The sequence below is a fragment of the Nestor notabilis genome, unplaced genomic scaffold (genome assembly GCF_000696875.1).
Source record: "Nestor notabilis isolate BGI_N333 unplaced genomic scaffold, ASM69687v1 scaffold7277, whole genome shotgun sequence".
Classification (NCBI taxonomy): domain Eukaryota; kingdom Metazoa; phylum Chordata; class Aves; order Psittaciformes; family Psittacidae; genus Nestor; species Nestor notabilis.
The window spans coordinates 133511-153319 of record NW_009935054.1 but is presented as its reverse complement, the minus strand read 5'-3'; the positions used below and the strand labels follow the sequence as shown (position 1 = coordinate 153319).

The 19809-nt window shown below is 35.2% G+C and overlaps 1 protein-coding gene across 1 annotated transcript in view; it reads left to right on the top strand.

The window, feature by feature from the left end:
* The window catches only part of VAV3 (vav 3 guanine nucleotide exchange factor), a gene marked incomplete at its 5' end in the record, with an annotated part of 88488 nt that overhangs the window by 39166 nt on the left and 29513 nt on the right, over positions 1-19809 (top strand). The window lies entirely within an intron of this gene.

The following is a 19809-nucleotide window of genomic DNA, read 5'->3' as shown; positions in this document are numbered from 1 at the left end:
AATGAAGTGTAATGTGTGCTTGCAGAATAGTCCTTATAGGTCTGGACCTTTAAACATAGCTGTCTCATGTAGAATCCTAAAAGGCTAAGAAATTCAGCGTTGTGAACTTAAGTATACTGGCAGTTTTACTTGCTGTTTAAGTCTGATAGAAGTATATATGTATATATACAATAATACTTTAAAATTAGGTTTTATTGAAGTCTAAGTATCATTCAGATCTCCAGAGTCATTGAATTAAATAGATGTTTAAGAGCTGTATGTAAACAATGCCTAAAATATGTTTCTGCTCCCTCACTGCTCCATGCATTTACTTACACAGAACAATTCTTTGAGGAGTTGGGGTATTCTTACTGAATAAAATTCTTGGTCCCCATTGTATTTTTGAAAGCCAGTAGAAATGCAGAACATTTGTGTTATGTTTATGTCCCTTTATTAGAGAGAGATATTTTTGCAGAAGTCTGTCTTACAGAATTCCTTCTGGCAATATAAATTTTTTAATCAATAAAAAAGATGTTACATAAGAATGTGCTCCATACATATACTTTATCAGTTTTCAAATTAAGTGAGTTTTTTAATTTGCATTTTGTCAGCATGTGTGTTCTGAGTCCTGCTGTAGCTTGGTGGAGATAACTTTTTAAAGATATGAATGTCTGTAGTAAACTCTTGTCATCTCCTGTGCATATTCTAAGTAAAGTTTGATTGCACATCGCCTTGAGAGACAGAAGATGCTATTCAGAGAGCAGCACTTGTAAGAGATCAGTTATTTCAGGCATACACAACTGCATTGAGTTTTTCAAGAACAGTGGCATAAAAATCTCTGGAAATCCTTGCACTGTGCTGCTCTTTTTGCTGGAGAGGTAGTCAAAGTCAGAGATAACATTCAAATTTTAATTCGGGTATGTGTGTGCTGTCAGGTGTGTGATTTTTTTTTTTTTTTTTTTTGTTGTTTTTTGTGTGTGTGTGTGGGTTTGGTTTTTTTTTTTTTCCTTCTTTGTTTGTTGGGTTTGTTTTGTTTTTAAAAGGAGAAAAAAAAAAATGTTTGCTGCCCAGATTGGTTTGTCTTTAGGAGGTATGATATGCTGCTGCTACATTGTTGCATGTTATGGTGCTGAAGCATGGGCACTAGTTTAGGAAAGCAAGCATTTGCTGTGAATCAATAACCAGCACCTACATTGTCTAAATATTGATGGAGTTTGATATAAGACATAAATACAATTATTTGCACAGTCTGTGATCTGTGAATCACAATCTGTGGTTTTGGGCTCCAAGTATTTTAGCACAAACTTTTCAAATTCATGTTCTGATTTGTCTCTTTCTGGTTTTGTCTTTTTTAGTAAAGAATAATGAATGTGGGAGCCATACCATAGTCAAGTTGATGTGTTGTACTTCTCTTTTTATGCTCGTTAGAGCCAAATTCAACTTTCACTGACATAGCTTAAACCTGAATGAAAAAATCATTTAAGCTTGAGAAGTATTGTGAGTGGAAGGATGGTTTTAACAAAACAATGTGAGGATACCGGATTAAAATATCTCTTGCTGTCTACTGGTAAAAATTACTGATGGAGGAGCATACCTAGCTGAAGTACCCTAAAAGCAATAAGTTGTTCATGGCTGTTTCTTCTTTTTTCCTTTAAAGTTTTGTTAAAAGTTTTGACAATAATAGTTTCCTCCTCAATATTTGCTTTGTGCTGAATAAGAAGGAAAGGTAGAGGGAAAACTGATTCATGGATGATGAGGCAGAGAAATTCCTGGGAAATTAAGGTATTGTGAGAAATACATGCAGAAACTGTAGAAAAAGAAATGTGTGCAGAAACTGTGCCAGAACAGATTGGAAATCAAAAGAAAATATGATTGTCTTTTTTTGTATGCTGTGCACTGTGACTTCAGCCTGTGGTCCAGTTGTAGAAACCCTCCTGAATTGGTTCATCTATAAGTTTTAGGGGAGACAGGTTTTCGATAAATTTCTTTGGATTTATCAGCAGATAATAAAAGCCGTTAAGTGAATGAACCTGTAAATGCATTTGCACCTATAGAGCCAGGAGAAATTTGGTCTAGAGTTTGTGTTTTACTGTAGAAAAACATGATTCTGCTTAAAGGTGTTTGAGAAGTTGTTAGATTGGTGTCGCTTTTTGCCTAGAATGGGCTTATGGAATTATAATTATATAATATTTTATTCCTTGTGTAAGGCATGTCATGAAAATTTTTATGCATGTGTTTAATATTAAGAATATGATTTGCCCTATTGACTTAAATGACAAATTCATATGTATATTCAGAAGTATAAATTAAGGCTTTGTTTTCTTGAGAAGGATGATGCAAACCAACTCTTAAATTTTAAAAGCTTTTAATGTTTTTAATAGAAATAATTTTGCATGCATTTTAATAAGACTAAAAATTATTCTCTTTCCCAGCTGTTGTATTAATAGTGTATGTTTGCTGTCTACTTATTTTTTTTAATGGTATGATGTGTCCAAACGTGGTAGATTCATAGCTTAGTATTTTTAAAACTAGTTTTATCCTAAACACTTTTGCTAATATAAACATTGGAACTTTAATCTTGAAAAGTGCGAAACTGTATTTCATATCACAAGGATAAACTTGGTAAAAATAGAATTCTACAAGCCTTATATTCAAGATTCATTGCAGATTAATCTCAAAATGTGATCTCTGAAGAATGTCACTGAGCATATTCTTACTTCTTATCTGACTTCTTAATTAGTTGATTTATTTATAAGCGTGGATTAAAGCTTGGAAAACCTCAGTTCTGAATTGAGGGACAAAACCAACAGTTTTTTTCCCTTCAAAGAAAGTAAAATATTGACTTTTTTTTGGGTGGAGACACAATATTAACAGGTAATGTATGCAATACAGTAGCTTGTGCAAAGCTGCTTTTCAACCTGGGAGTTCAAAGTTCGGATAGGTTTAAAAAGAGGGATTGGTATTTCTGGTTGGAGTCTCGTCTATACTTGGCTTGTGAAGCAATCCTGTAGTATTGATTTATGCAGATTATTTAAAAAAAAAAAAAAGGATCTGAAGAGAATAACTGGCCGATGGCCTCAAGTTTAGCTTTTTAAAAACAATCTGTGCCGGGACATGTACAGCATTGAAGATATGTTTGTTTAATTAGACATAGGGAGAAATGAGCTACTGTGTGCTTCATATTTTGTTGAAATTGGATTGTGGAATCTTTTAACCAGGTTTTGTCATAGTTATATGTATTTGATTTCTAAGCAGTGAAATGATATTCGAATGTTTGTGTAGCTTGGTAATGACTGCATCTCATCTTCATAGTAAATAATTAGGGGGTAGTGTAATATCAGCAGTTTAAATTTCCTTTTAAGTTAAGAATAAGGTATATTAGACTGTGAGGTATTTCAACAAATTCTGACACAGTGTGCTCCCTGATAGGCAAGTCTAACTCTGATTTCCGTTTCTGTGCCACTCCAACCATATGCCCAGCCAAAAGCAAAATCTGGCCCAAATTCAAGTGCTAGGATATCCCAGCCTGCATATAATTCTTTGCCAAGCATGTAGTTGTTATAGATAGAACTACTGTCTAACAGAGTTTGAGTTGCGTGTCTTGTTTTTGTGAACTCTTCAGGCAAGTCATTGGTAGTCTTGAGTGACTTTTATGTCTTGTTTGGCCCAATATAGAGAATACCCAATTTCATGGATAAGAAAAGATAACCTCTGCAAGATGAAGCCTCACGCTGAAAATCTGCTATTCAGGAATTTATTTCTCCATTTCAGCAATGGGGGCAGCTACCTGTGAATCTAGCTGCATCTCTGGTGGTCCATGGCTAACAGTCTGTCAATATCATTGTTGAGAACATGAATTTGTCTTGGCTTTAAGCCACAGAAAAAGGTCTACCAAAAATAAATATCCAGTATTAAACAAGACCCTTGTACTTAGTTTTTTGATTAGAAGGGAGGAGATGACTGACATCACTAATAGTATCTCCTTGTTATGATTCTCTTATTCAAGATGGATTAGACCAAAGTAGCCTTTTTTCCTTTAGTAAAGGAGTTTCTTTGTGTAGAATCAAGAAATACATCGATAAACATTTTGCTGAGATGTGTGTTAGTGATATTTATTTTTCCTGTCAATAAAATGTAGGAGTGAATAGCAATCCTTTTTTAATAGTTTTTGTCTTTCCTTTCAGACTGAGTAGAGCATTAGGGGCCATTTGTTTCTGCATCTTCCTTCAGGATCTTGCTCAGAGACTCACAGGCTTATTTCTTTGTTAAGTATCTATGAAAATCTTCTGGGGGAGTTGACGTGAAAGCATGATCTGAAATACTAGAGTATACATATGACATTCTTTTCAGCTTTAGCTACTGTTTCCATTGAACATAACCTTGGGTTTTAATGGCTGGTCAAAATGGATGCCTACATGAAGGAGCAGCTGGCTGAAAATTAAATCAGAGAAAGCCTGAAGGAATACTTGGAGTAAAGAGAAATGTTTCACAAAACTTTCTCTAGCAAAGAGTTTCTTTGACAAGGTTGAGGTCTTTCCTACTGCTTACTGGTATGGGATAACCAAATAAAGTTCATACTAGTAAAACGTCCACTGCATCCTGTAACTGACCAGGGGACTTGGAGACATGCTGCATGCAGACTAATAAGAATGACATGCTCATTTTTGTCCTTCTGATTTAGTTTTTGCTGTTTCCTATTATAGATAAAAATACAGCCCATGGCTTAAAAATTACAGCCTATATGGCTTAAAAAGAAAAACCAGAGAAATTACTATTTTAGAGATCTGAAGGACTCAAATGTCTACTTATCTTGGAATTAAATTGTGTCAATAATTAGTAATCATAAAACAGTATATATGGTTTTGTGTATTTTCCCCAGAGGTAATTTTGTAAAGTTTGTGGATCATTAGATTCGCTAAGTAGCTGAGGACTTCTCTACATAATAATGTATTAAGCTACAGAACAGAGAATGGGCTTTGATTATACATACATATATATATATGTGTGTGTATAAAACACATATACTTAACTTTTGTGTGGGTTTTCTTGGGTTATGGGTGCTTATTCCTTCTCTACGCAGCATCTGAACACTTTGTTCAAGCTGCATATGAAGTATACAGCGCATGTCTCTAGGGATCTGTGTGAGTGAGGTGATTTGAGGGTAAGAACTGGTTTAACAGGGCAGCTAGGAGCACTCTTGCTGCAAAAGGAAGACTCCTTAGCAGGATAGAGGCAGTACTGCTTGCTGACGTGTTGTATGATTCTGAATGTTCTGGAGTTCTTCAGGGACTCAGCAGCTGTAACCTGAGCAGTTCTCAGTATTGGTAGATGTGTTTTGACATGTTTTACAGCATGTGGCTGGGACGGTGCTGGGGCTTGAGACCAGAGTCAGTGAAGGTTTTTGTGGTCACCACATTCTTAGGAGCTAATGGGACAGCTTCTTCCAAGTGGACCTCAGCAACAGTGCATTCAGAGATACACTGGCCTAATTTGTGAGATCAAATTAATGCATTTCACACATTTATTAAAAACACACATTACATTCAGGATCCTTTTTTATTTATTGTTTTTCTTTACTACAGTGCTAATGCTGTGTGCTGAGCTATTGTTGCTTCCCAAAATAATGAATTCATCTTCGTTGTGATACAAGAAAGAACATGTCTAACGTTTTGCACCAAGAAATTTTCCACTAATGCATTTCTGGAAGGCAAAGCAGAGTTTTGTTTGCCAATGAAGCATTTCAAATGCAGTTTAATGATTTTTGTTTGGGTTCTTACACTTTAAATTAAAATTATTTTTACATTCCTGTTGGGGAGAGGTATTTTGAAAGGTGCCTGTCTCTTCAGCATCTCAGCAGTGAGCTAACATTCAGAGAAGAACGTAGCCTTTAGCCTTTTTTTTTTTAATTAAACATCAGAAGACCTAGATGCCAAAGGGTGAAATATATTTATTTTGTCAAACTCTTTCATCCTTGTCTGGTTGGATTGCAAGATTATTTTGTAGTTGAGTAATTTAGTCTCTTTTGTCTTACTGGATTTGTTTTTGGGACTGTCTTTATATCTTGAGCAACTAATACTTTATTTTTCTCTTAGAGAAATAATGGTGTTTAATACATACTCAGCATCTATTAGCATAATTTTTAAAGAGTGGTGAGTTAAAAAACCTACAGTATGTTTTTCTGGATAAAAACATTCTCAGCATGGACTGTTCTAAACAAAACATCACTGTTTACAGGTAACTATGAGGAAGTTGGCAGGCAGAAAAAAGGAAAAGAGGTACAATTGGACAAAATGAGCACACAAGTATGACCAATAAAAGAAATATACTTTGTTTTGCATTTTGCACATACACAATATAGTACACCACTGTTAAATAAATATTGTACAAACTATCATATATTAAAAAAAAAAAAAAAAGTGTGCAGAAATCAGACAGCCCAAAGTTGCTTTTAGTTACCATAGTATTTTGCTAAAGTTTATTGGGACTTATAGATCTTTTACTCCTCTTCAAGAGGATTATTACGTTTACCCATCTATTTTCATATCTGATTTTAATCTTCAGGGTACTGTCATTCTCAGAAGGCAAAACAACGATAATAATGCCATGAATGATTAAAACCATTAAAAAAGTTACTGAATTTTAACAGTACTCTAAAGCATATGGTTACTTTTTTTGTGGCTGGCTCATTTGACTAAATCAGTATTTGATCACTACTTCAAAGTAATTCTCACACAAAGAATTTGGGAAACATTGTAAAACTGACAGCAGCCATCCCATGGGAGAAAAAAGACTGCTGAAAATTCGCAGAAGAGAAGCTCCCAGAACTGCTTCTGCCTAAGGAGGGTTTTACAGCTTGGTGAAAGAGGCCAGAGGCAAGAGCCTGAGAAACTGATGCTGCTTTTCAGGAGAGGTTTTAATCTGCTTGCCTCTTTTCGCTTCCCAGAGAAGGGAATAATGCGGCTGAGTTAGGCTGTAGGCCAAGCTAGCTCAGGATCCCTTCTTCAACAGTAGCCAATTAAATGGATGTTTAGGGATAGAATATAGGGTAAGATGTTGTGGTACTTCCCCACTACCTCACGTTTCTGTTTCTTGGCTCAGAACTTTTCTTCCACATATCTGCATTACCATTTTTTGAGGCAATCTAAAATCTTGGCATTCACAACATCCTATAACTGCTACTTTCATTATTAGTTGTGTGTGGATCAAGTACTTCTTTTTGTTTGTTTTAAACCTGCTGCCTCTTACTTTGACACTTCCTTTTTTGTGAATTGAGAAAGTGAATAATAAATGAAGAAATAATGAATGCTTTCTCTGGTCACTGTCTCTATGCCACTTAGGACTTACCTCTGTCATATCCTCTCCAGTGATCTCTGTTCTAGCCTGAAGAGCTATTATTTGCAACTAGTGGGTTTTTTCAAGAAATAATTTTGCACCTTCTGCAAAACTTAATCTACCTTTACTCCCATTTCAATGCTGCTTATTAATTTTTTGAACAATGGAAGTCCAAACATTGATTCCTTGGGTGACCCTTTTGAAAACTACCTTCTATTTGAAAAAGTATTGCTGTTTCAACCTTTTACTTCATGTTCTTTTGCTGCTTATTTCTCAGGGGAAACCTTGCCTCCCATACTGTGAAAATTGGGAGAGCCTCATTGTGAGTCCTGTTAAAATTATTTTACTAATCCTTATTAATACATAATCTTGATTCTCTTGTTCATTTTCTACTACAAAGAATTCAAAACAGTGCCCCCAGTTTTCCTTTAAAAGTATTTTTAGTCTTTACATTGTATTTATCCATATATTTGCAAATTCTGTTTTTATAGTAGGCTTTACCAGTCTAACTTGTAAAGATGTCCCACATCTCTGTTGGGACATCTACTGATTACAGCTGAGTTGCTTTAAAACATTACTTTGACACTTAACCTCCTATTTCTATGATACTGAGGCTGTTTTAAGAAATAAATAGGAGATGTGGGGAGAGGAGAGACCATGAGACACTGTCTTTTCGTTCAGATGATAAAGCAGGATGTTTACTGCTCTTGGATTTCTTCCCTTAATTGGGTTTGATAGCAACAAATCGAGTGAAATATGATACAGCAACAAAAGTATGCATGTATGGATCACAGCTTTCCTCCCAAAATAACATCCTACCCCTGGCAGTAGCAGCCTTCTTGTAAGTAGCAATGATCATTTTAGTAAGTGGAATTTACTTAACGCCACGACATCTTCTACAATATAATTTTTTTCTATTTTTTCATGGTTTTATTCTTTTCTTCACACCCCCCACCCCCCCTCCACCCCCCCCGTAGGTCCCTACAGGTTGCTCTGTAATTTTTCCATTTCCCCTTTTTTTGCTTGATTGTGGGGAGAAGAGAGGATAAATAAGGAAAAGAGTTATGAGTTTTCATGATGGAGACTTAAATCTCTGACTTCTTTTGTGCATTGTGTGATGGTTCTGTTATTTGTCCGTTTCTGGCAGTATTGATTTAAATCCTGCTCTGTACATGGCTCAGGCATCTGAAAAACATTGAATGATCAAATAAGATCAAAGAGCTGATGCTGGGATTTAAGTGCATAAGGGATGTTCTTTGTCAGGGCAGTATTTCTGGGAGAAATAATCAACTCTGAGTGTTCTGCTGGTGTCAGTTTGATCTCTGGTGATTCTTTGATGTAACTGGAGGTTGTTGCCACAAGGTGTGGTGCTTTTTCCCACTCGAGTTCCTTCACTGCCCTTTGTTTTGAATCTAACGATCATCCAGTTACAGGGCTTAATTACTTCAATGAGATAATGGAGAACTGGCCATGGGAGGTGGCAGTGGTGGCAGCAATGGGGAAAGAAGTGCTTTTCTTTATGATCGAGTTGCTGAACCAGCTCTGTCCTGAGGCTGCACAGGTAGTGGGGGTGTGACAGAATACATGCATCTTGGGTTAAACAGAACATCAACCCATACCCTTTATTGCTTTCAGGTATGATTTATGTCCAAACAAATTACCCACTGCTTGCCAGAGTAGTATATAATCCACATTCAGACTGGAAATGAAAAGTAGGAGAACCTTCACTATTGGGAAGATGACTATATGAAGGTTTTCTTTGGGGTAAGAAAAAATAGAAAAAGGTTTTAAGATGGAGCCTGATTGTTATGGCAGGACTGACATTTTAACAGGGCACTGCACCTGATTTCCATCTTTATTGCCTATGATAATTTACCAATAACCTCTTGATTTTGCAACAAAGATCAAGTGATTGTGGATACCTTTATTGTATGTTTTAATTTTAATCTTTTGAACAACACCTTTTTACTGCTTATTTATCACGTGATCCATCTTCAAGTTAAGGACTTATATTTAGTAATAGAAAATTAAGCTAATTTTTAAACAACGAAAAAAACTTGTACTAAAAATTGAAAATATTTTTGTTTGAGAAAAAGGGGGGGAGTTAGCAGAAAAATTAGTGCATCAGTATAATGTATAATTTTTGATATGTCAATCCTCCTAGAAAAGAAAGTAACTTATAAATGAAGACAATGAGATCAGATAATATATATGATGGTCCCTTCCAACCCATTCTATGATACATACATTTTTATACTCAGTGGATACTTAAAATCTGGTCTGAATATCTGTGTATATCAACTGAATGAGGCTAGGGATACTACAGATTCATGAAGAAACTGAAGGTGTCTATGGCTTTTGGATTTCCTACAAATTATTTTCTTAGACTGCTGATGCATCAGATGTGCAAAGTATGCTGTACAAAAATTAAACCAAAACAACCCAAAAAATTCACAACTATATATTTAGGGATAAACAGCTTTAGGTACCTTGTGGTAACAGTGAAATACATACTCATCCTTTTTCTTTTTATACAAATATTTTGTAATGAAAGCAAGTTTTGTTCTCTTTTTCCAAAGAAAATAAGCTATTAACTGTAACCTATACAAACCAGAAAACAGTAGGCATACTTTCTGAACGCAGGTTTGTTTCAGACAAAGCAAGTGTCTTTTCATTGCTTAATATAATGGCATAATTCTTGGCAACATTCATCTGTGATGCTTCCATGCAAAGAAGGTCTATAGGGCCTGAAATTTTTTTAAATGTAGGTTAAGAACTGTCAGTTGGGAAGTAAAAGAGGTATCTGCCATAACCAAGGTAGAGTTCACAGAAAAGAAAAATTGCTTGAAGAGGAAGATCACAAGAGCATTTAACTTGAAAAGCTGAAGGATTATGTAGCATTATGAAGAGGGTGCGTGCAGGCAAGATTATTCTGTCATTTGCTGGAACCTGCCTGCTTTGCTAGGCATCAGCCACTTCACCTTCACATTGTGTAGTAATTTAAAACTCCTCTCTGGTCACAGGATTTATTTCTCATAAGTAGCAAAAATGGAAAGTAACAATTTACTTTAGAGGCAGATGCTATTAGTCAATACTGAGCGCAAAACGAATTGCATGAAAGATAATTTAATTTTAATTTTTACAATGCTTGAATAAAATCTCAGCACATTTTCAGCAATGCATCTTCTAAAATTCTGAGACCTGTGAAACATTTGAGGTGGCATAAGTGTGTGTTTTCATGGGTCATATTGTCCACGGTTACTATCTTGCTGTACATTATTATTATTTTTATGTACAGTATCTGTATGTTGAAGCATACAGTGTGTTCTGTAGGATGACTAATTCCATTTGTGCTGAACAGACTTGTTAAAAGGTAGGGAGGGCTGCCTTCTGTCATGCCATGCTTTCAGGTAGGCTGCAGGTAAGGTTTGACTATCGTATTCTTACTGTAGTATATTTCTTTGTAAAAAGAACAGTTTATGTTTGTTTGTACTTAACTTATGAAGTTATTTTTGACATTATTTAGTCAGTGAATGCTGAACAACAGAAAAATATCTGGTCCTGGACAAGATTAATACAACGTTTCACAGTAGTAAATTCAGTTTCCAAAGAGGTGCTCTTGTTCTCTAGCCTTCTTCCTATTACTGCTTGCTGCAGAATCATCCCTGGGCAGACAGAAGGTAGTATTAAAAGTATAGCTCAAAGTAATTACTTCTGTGGAATAATGGATTTTTGTCTTCCAAGATTCATCCCTGTTTTTCAGAGCCTTTTGCTGCACGTAATCTACTACTGTCTGGACACGCCTTCATAGCTCATCTATAGTATCTGCTCAGTGTAAGTTGTTAGCTCCTCAGGGCAGGTACTTGTCTGAACAAATAGACATTTTAGAATGCCATGGCACCACATTAAAAGATGTGATAATTAACACTGGTTAATTTTCATACCATGTGCTATTATAAAAAGGCAACACCTCATGTACTAAACTATTTAATTCGTATACCAGAATTCTAGTTTGCTCTATTTTAAAGAAAATGATGATGCTTCTTAGTTTTGAGGCAACATTATTTTTAAAATTTAGATCCCCAATTCATCTACTAGACAAAATTGAAATTATGAGATTTCATTACTTCGTCAAAACAAATGAAAAATGTATTTTTGAAACCTAATTATCTTTATTCACATAGTAAGACATTCAGCACTCAGCAATTTCTAATGTTTGTTCAGAGTGCTGAGATTTTTCTCAATCTAGACAATTCCAAAATCCCTTTCTCTGACAAATATAGCTGCCTATGTCACTGCAAGTAAGGACTAGTTGCCTGAATAAGCATTTGAAGTTAAAATTGTACAAAATAGAAGAGCTTGTCTTTAACACTTGTTTGGAGGAAGACATGGTATGAAAGGGAAACCAAGGTCTGTCTGCAAAAGAAAAATAGTTTTCACTGTACTTTATCATAAAATATATGTGACTGACCATTATAGTGTGTGACCTTCCTGGCTCTCTTCTGCTTTTTTCAGTGCAGTCCTGGAGAGAGCCCTCTCTTTTGAGGGAGGACAAACTGTAGACATCAAAGTTTAAAATGCCAAGTACCCGGTTTTGAGTATAAATGATAGGACATGGTGTTGGAACTGCACATGAAACTTCTAGTATTTTACACATCCTTTCTTGCATTTACAGTCCACAGTTTTCCATCTAGGGCATGTCCAGGTTTTTTAAATAAATGTGCTAGTTTCTGTGTCAAGCTTTAAAGAAAAAAAATTGACAGTGCAGGTGGAGCGAGTGGTACTTGATCTTTCTAGTACTTGGTATTTGACTTTCTGAAAATGGGTTTCTTTATTGCTGCAGTTACATATGGATGTACAAACCCAAGTATGCGTATTTTAAGAGAAGACTCCAGTGTTTGAATGATGCCTAGGACAGCTTCTGAAAACATTTGCTGTGCAAACAGGAATGGGTTGGCATTTGTCTATCAGTAGATTCTTTCCACAGTGTGCGTAACTAATTTTCAGCTTGGTTTTGTTCTGTTGTAACGTTTTGTCTCCTGACTTTCCAAAATCTTCATTTTCTTTTCCTTCTGTTCTGTTGAGAAACAAAAGGAATTTTAAACCTGAGCAGTGAATCTGAGGGTGTTGTGAGCAGGACAACCCTTTAGGGCATGAGAGGCAAATGGTCATCGGTCATCTAAATAATGATAGGTTCATTCCTTTCCCAAAAGACAGCCCTTATGGCTTTGTCAATTTTAAAAGCATGGCTGTTCAGAAGCATTTCTGCAGTGCCTGTTTTTTCTTGCAAAGAGGCAAGCTTCCAAATTCCTTAAAATTAATGTCACGATGTGCCAAATATCCCTGCTTAGGAGTTAAGAAAATGCCTTCTGTTATTTTTCTAAATAAAAAAATCAATTCTGAAACTTCAGTTTGGATTCTGAATTTTCTTAGCTCAATTGCTTATTTCTGATCAAAATAAATGCTACCTGTATTTATAGGAGCACTAAGCTGAGCATTAATTTTGGTCTTGACATGGAAGACCTGTAAACTGCTGCTGAGATGAGACTGTCCACCTGAGTGTCCAGTTCCCAAGATTCTAATTTTACTCATGTTGCTCATATTGTCACTAAGCATAAAGAGAGAGTTATCCTCAAATATCTTTGCTGAAAGAAACATTTGAGCTAAGTCAAATATGATGTTCAGAGCAGGGAAAGATATCCGTTTCTCTATGCATTGTTCTTTAAGCAAAATAAATTACTGTAATATTAAAAAAAAGAAAAATATCTGTATAGAAATATTTCACAGGTCACACAATTTCAAAAATGCAACGATGTAAATTGAATAACATAGCTAGACTTGTTTATTTCCCTTGTAATGAACTCCTGCTATAATCCGCCATGTAATTCCAAGTTTTGTGTGGTTCTTAACTGGGAAATGGAGATACAGCTACTTATCAGGGTTTGGTTTTTTTTTTTTTTTTTTTTTGTTTTGTTTTGTTTTGTTTTTTTTTTACCTAATGATCAGGTCTACAAAGCCCAGAGAAGAAAAAGGACTTCCTTGACTGTGGTGTTTTTGTTTCTGATAACAAGTTGTTGATCAGATTGTTAGCAGACAGATTTTTCCTCCCACTCGTCTTCATTTTAGTTGATGGTTGACCATTTTTGCAGAGGTCTCTGCCAAGAATACAACTTATATATGTAGCATTAAAAAGAAATGGTAGAAAAACTGAATCTTTGATAGAAGATTTGACAAGTAGTAAAGGACTGGAGGGAACCCCAAATGTTGCTTCAGTAAGGTTTTTAAGGAGGTCCCAATGGCAGGAACTGTTGAAGGAGGACAGTCACAGAAAGCATGGCTAGGTCTGTAACAAAAAACCCCACTGTGGAAAAGAAATATGAATGTTTATCAGATGTGGTTTGGAGAGTATTACAAATTTGTCAACAACATAAGGAGATAGTGGAGATTCCACGTCTCCCCCTTCCCTCTCCCGCGGCCAGTTCTCTGTTTATGGAGTAAAGCTCTGCCAGGGCTGCTTTACTTAGATATCCAAAGAAGCAGAATCTTAAACAGCTAGTTAAGGCTCATGGTAAATCTTAAATGTTTTAACAAGCAGCCTTCTGAAAGTTTTTGACTTGAAATTGAGTTAAGCAGCAAACTCAGGGGTTGTGGTTAGTGATATGAAGAATATTGAGACTTTACTGAACAGCACTCAAAGACAAACCAGCTAAAGAGAAGACAAACAAGTGATATATTCAGAGCTGATTCTTAGGTACTGTGAGCTTTTCAGCATCTTGGCTGAATGTAAGGCTTATAAGCAATATCTAAAATTAGAACTTGTAATTCTGATGACATAAAAAATAATGATTTAAGACTGGGAGAATTGAAAGTTCAATTAAAGTATCTTCTTTGAGATATGTTGATGTACTTATTCTTTATGTTCATTTTGTCCACTAGTAATTATTTAAATCATTGACACTCTGAAGAGTACATTTAAAACACTGCTGGCATATTCCATGTATGTCAGTTCTATAATTTGTGTTGTAAAACCTTGGCCTAAATGTAAAAACAAAACAAACAAACCCCCCAAAAAAAACCAACCTATTTTTCTTTCATGCCATTAATAGACAGCCTCAGAAAATGAATATGTGTTGTTTTGTAAGTGATTATGTAGTATTGCTTCTCTCCTGTCTCAACACCAGCTAAGAAGTCCTTCTAGACAAGTTTTGCCTTTGCAAGTAATTGTACAAAACTATTGACTTCCACTGGTTTTGGAGATAGGTGAATGATACTGATAGTGAATTAAACAGCAGCTCCCTTGAGAAATGCAAGAGAATCAAGTTTACTGTTAATTCTGTAATAAAATTATTAGGAACAGGAATTTTAAACACTGAAGCTAGCAGAACCGATTTAAAGAACACACAGAGGATGCCAAAGGACTTCTTTTAGTATAGCCCATGCTCAGAATAGAGCTTCCCTGTAACTATCTTTTGATGATACTGGTGGTGGACCACCATGTTGCAAAAAAAGTGGCAAAGTTGATATTTTTTTGCCATGGGTGCTCAGATTGTAGGTATAAGTGCTCTTCACGCTGATGGCCTTACTAATCTGTTTTCCTTTCCGCCCCCCCCCCCCCCCCCCCATTTCTTGTTACTTTGTTATTTGCAGTTATGGTCCTTGATCTTAAACCTTTACAATCTAACTTTACTTACAATGGTGTAGAAACTAGTTTAGGATTCCTTCACTTTCATTTAAATGTGTCTCTTTAGTTTGTGCTGTTAAGATGATTCATGGCACTTCATGTCACTGTTCAGACATTCAATCCAATGAGATAACGAGATACTGACTGGGTTATTTTGCCCTGATTTCCTTGTTGGAGGGTGAAGACTGCTGGAGATGCATGTGCTCTGAGATTTGGGATGGGATATTTCATCTGGTCTTTGCTATGGAAGGCTTATCAATCAGTCAATGTCAGTCTGTTCCTCAACAGAGCTGCATTCCCTACTTTTTGTAGCTACAAAAATATAAGCCAAAAAGGTTCAAAGCAAGTTCAGACTGTCCAAACAGACACCCAAAACATTATGGTGAAAGCAAGGATAGAATTTGAAGAGAGTTGTTGGTATTTCCTATAAGAAAGGCAAATGCCACTGAGTTGAGATTCTGGAAATATAAAAATGTGGCCATGTCAAACAGTCTGAAGTTCTGATGCAGATTGAAAACCTCATGAAGTCAGGAGGCCTTCTTCCATTGCCTTAGTGTATTTTAGATCAAGTTATAAATATTTGGTGACTAGGCTATATTTTCCCTAGAGATAAAGCAAGTCTTTCTTCAAGACTCATATTAAGTAGGAATGGATTTTTGATGCAGACAGAGCTGTTTTGTGTTTTATGTGCTAATGGTATATAGTATATCCACAAATTCACCTTTGAACTCTGCTTTCCCATACTCTATATCATTATTCTGTATGTTAAAATAATACCTGCCCAATGCATAAACCATGTTCTCTGTTGCTTGGAAATAACAAACGCTGGAGTCAATTTTAACAGATAGAGGTCACCATAGGGCACACATTCTGCATGTTATTAGCAAAAAGCAACATTTTTGAATTTCTGCATGAAACTGCAAGGGTCATTCAGTGCCATTCATAAATGCAGAGCTGCTGTAAGGGATACAAGTCATTTGTATGTTCTTAGCATTTCATATATAATGGGTGTTCTAACTTACGTACTATGTTACTTTTAAAATGTAACCTTCTTTGGCTCGGCTATGATATTAAATACTCAAATGCGTGATATGGTTTATGAAAGGTTGTTTTTTGTTTGGTGGTTTTTTTTGTGTGTTTTTTGTTGTTGATTTAAAAAAAATTGTTTTGGGTTTTTTTGTGGTTTGTTTTTTTTTTTAAATTGTCTGTCTTAGCCAATTTAAGCATTTGTAAACCCTGACTGTAGTATGCTTTCTGTTTTTCTCATGAGCTACAATTTAGATCATCAATTTGTGCTAGGTCTGTGACAGAGAGCTTGACTATGAAGACTTTTCTGGGAATCAGGGGGTTTTCCTGGTTTCCAAGTGAAGTATATTTCAGCTCTTCAATGGTGGAATAACTGTATCGGTTTACTTTTTCATTCCAAGGTTGGAAACTGCCAGGCTGGTTTTGCATCTTTAAATTAGGTAGTTTCCTGACAAAAGCTTTCAGTCATGTGGAAATCTGACCCTCCTGGAGGTCAATGAGATTTTTAACATTAATTACAGTAACACACGGCTGAAATCTTGACCTTGTCCATTGTGTTGGAATTTTATCTGCTTTTAAGTGTATTCATGAATAACATTTTGTGCCAGACAGGTTTCTAGTTTTCTGCAGTTGTCAGTACTGCAGCTATTTACGTAGTAATGGCAGTGTCTCTAATGCTTATCGTATTGCACTTTTTATTCATTAATGCATAACGTTTCTATACTGTTTCTGTCTTGAGTAATCCATAATAACTCTTAAAACATTCCAGGTTTCTGTAACATACCTTTTTTTCCCCTCTTTTTTGGTCTGCATTATTATATTACAGCAAATAGTCAGAATTCCTAATGTGTATATTTGTGGTGAATACATGTGCCAATGAAGAATGAAATTTCAGGATAGACAAAGTATTCTAGATCTTGTCTGTCTGAACTTCAGTAAAGCAGTTGGTATACTGCCTCAGAGAAATTGATCTGCTATGAGAGGAGGCTAAAAGAACTTGGCTCACGTAGCCTAGCAAAATGAAGGTTAAAAGGGGCATGATTGCTCTCTATAACTACATTCCGAAAATAAATGCAGACAGTGAAAAAAACTATTTGGGCTGCTGCCTCTAGATGGGCTTAAGTTAGCCATGAACTAATCTAGTCTGGAAAATAGAAGATTTGAAATCTCAGAGAATAAGGTTCTGAAATAAACAAATTAGTTTTAAGATAGGCTTGCCAAACACCTGGAAGATTGTATGACCTGGTTACTGTGTTAAGGATGGATGGGACTTGATCCATCCACACCTCTATACTTTGTATAGGTTAGCAGATGAAAGGCTCTCCAATTAAATGTATACCATCTCACTGTTAATCTGCTAAACTGTTTATAAGCTACTATTATCAAATATGTAATTATACTGTGAAAAGAAAGTTGAGTATTCTCTTTGGAGTTTTTTGACTCTCTAACTCAATTTATTAACTTTTCTGTACCCCGTTTTTATCTTCAGTGCTATATGGTAATATAAAGAAAAGAAGAATATTTATACATGGAAAAATAGTTGTTCCAGGGTAGAATGTGTTAGTTTGATTCAATAATTCCATTTAATCTTTTGTTCCTGAAAAGAACTGATTTTTTAAAAATGTTTCAAAACACGTAAGAGGGACAGGTTCTTTTGATGATATTTTTATATAGTGACTTAAATGCGTGAGTTGCACATTCACTGCTTTTGTATCTTTGATCAATACAGGCTGTCTATGCATGTCATGTATGGCTGATGTTGAAATGAATATATTCTCTGTGACTCAGATACTCCTATTGTTGGAGAGTGAATTTACTTTCAGTTGTTGTACTTCACAGAATCTGAGTCAAATCTAATGTGTGCTTAGATAATTAGCACCAGAAATATTTTCCCTTGTTAATACATGTATCTTTGATCAGTAACTTGAAGCTAGTGCACAATATCATTACTAAAATGGGTGAATTAATGAAATCACAATGTTATTCTGAATTATTGCAGTGTATGCGAATTCTAGCCATGTATCCTTGTTATTCCAGATGCTGATTTATGTGGGTCTGGTGATAGCCTGTATACATTGTGTTAGGCAGTGTGTATTCATAGCAAAGATAACACCAAGCACAAAGAACTCCTAAGTAGACTTAAGACAGCAATTGGATAAAAGTAGGTAAAATTACAGTAGAAGAATAAGATTTGTTTGTTACCATAGCAGAGAGCAGCTGTAGCATGTCAACAGTGTAGTTATCACAGTTTCTGTAGGCATTATGGCAAAGAAGTTTTAAGAATGGATCTGAAGCAAGGTAATGAACTTAAGACTAATCCAAAAGCCTATTTAAATGAGTAGGATTATTTCTAGTGATGTCAAGAGGCATTCGATCAGATCTTCCAACATGGCATCTACTGAGGGAATTTTGTAATCAAAATGCTGTAGGATTTTACAAAACTAAGCATATTGATTTATACACAAGTATTCTAAGCATGCTATGTTTTAACATGATTAATTCTGCATTGCCTTTTGAAAAATTCTGCTACATGATGCGGCACAATATTTTTCTGATGTTCTTATGGTGTGGATAATTGTAATTATCAGTGAAATAGAAGGAAGAAGTTATTTTATGATTAATAATTTCACCTGTTTGCTATCTTTAAAAAAACACCAGGATTTGCACAGAAAAGTGCATGAGAGTATTTCTTCATTATCTTCTAATGTTTTAAGTATATTGTTGTGGTGTTTTAAGTATACTGTATCTGCACACTCAAAATTCGATCAACTAAATCATCTGTTACAAGGTTTCATAACAGAAATAATTTTTTGTACATTTGACTTAAACTATGTTTTTAAGATGACTGCATGCTTGCAGTTTGTTTATCACATATACAGTGATACATTTATGTTGCGATAAGGGAGTTATCTTGCACGAGGGCAAAGTTAGCAGCTTTGAGATGATATTTGTATGCAGCATTGCTTCTACTTCTTGTACAACAGATGCAAAATTTGTTGATGCTGAATCAGTATTTGAAAGTACAACAGCCTTCAGTTGTGTTTACCTGAGTGAAATAATGGCTTACTAATACTTATGTGCTCATTTTAAGTATGCCAATTAACTTGAAGAAATAGTAAAAGTTACGGTGTCATTTGGGTTGAGTAACATAAAAGCTGTATTATTTTGCTTAATATTTCATTACCGGTTTGGATTGGTGTTCTTAAATTACAGATACTAGTAATTATTGAAAGTGATCTCTTTTATGTTTCATGCTACTTAGAGGAGATCATGGTCATTTGTATTTCTTGCCTCCTAAATTATAGTAATGATCTTGCAACAGAAATGTCTTTCGTAGGCCTGCTGATCCTTTGTTGTTAATCCTGACCCTCCACCAAGAAACTGGTTAAATATGGCAGCAACTACTTTGACTTTGCATGTCTTCACTCTTACTTGTATTTATTAATACATATTATTACCAATCTTACTTAACCAAAAAGTTTCTGGTTAAGATTATAAATGGATTATACACTTAACTGTAGCAATTTTTAACGTCCCATGTGCAGTTAAACTACAGAAATGATTACATGAAGTTTTATTTAAACATAGAGGAGAGTAATTAAATATAGAACTATTCTGTTAAAAACAATGCTTTCCTTGGTAGTATAAAGAGTAGAAAAAAAGCTTTTCTAAAAGATTTTAAGTCTACTGTGTTGTTATGGAGTAGGTGCATACTTCACTTGATTGCAAGTATTCTAATAATACAACAGTACACTTGTTTAGTGCAGTACTCTAGCTGTCAGTAATGCTCT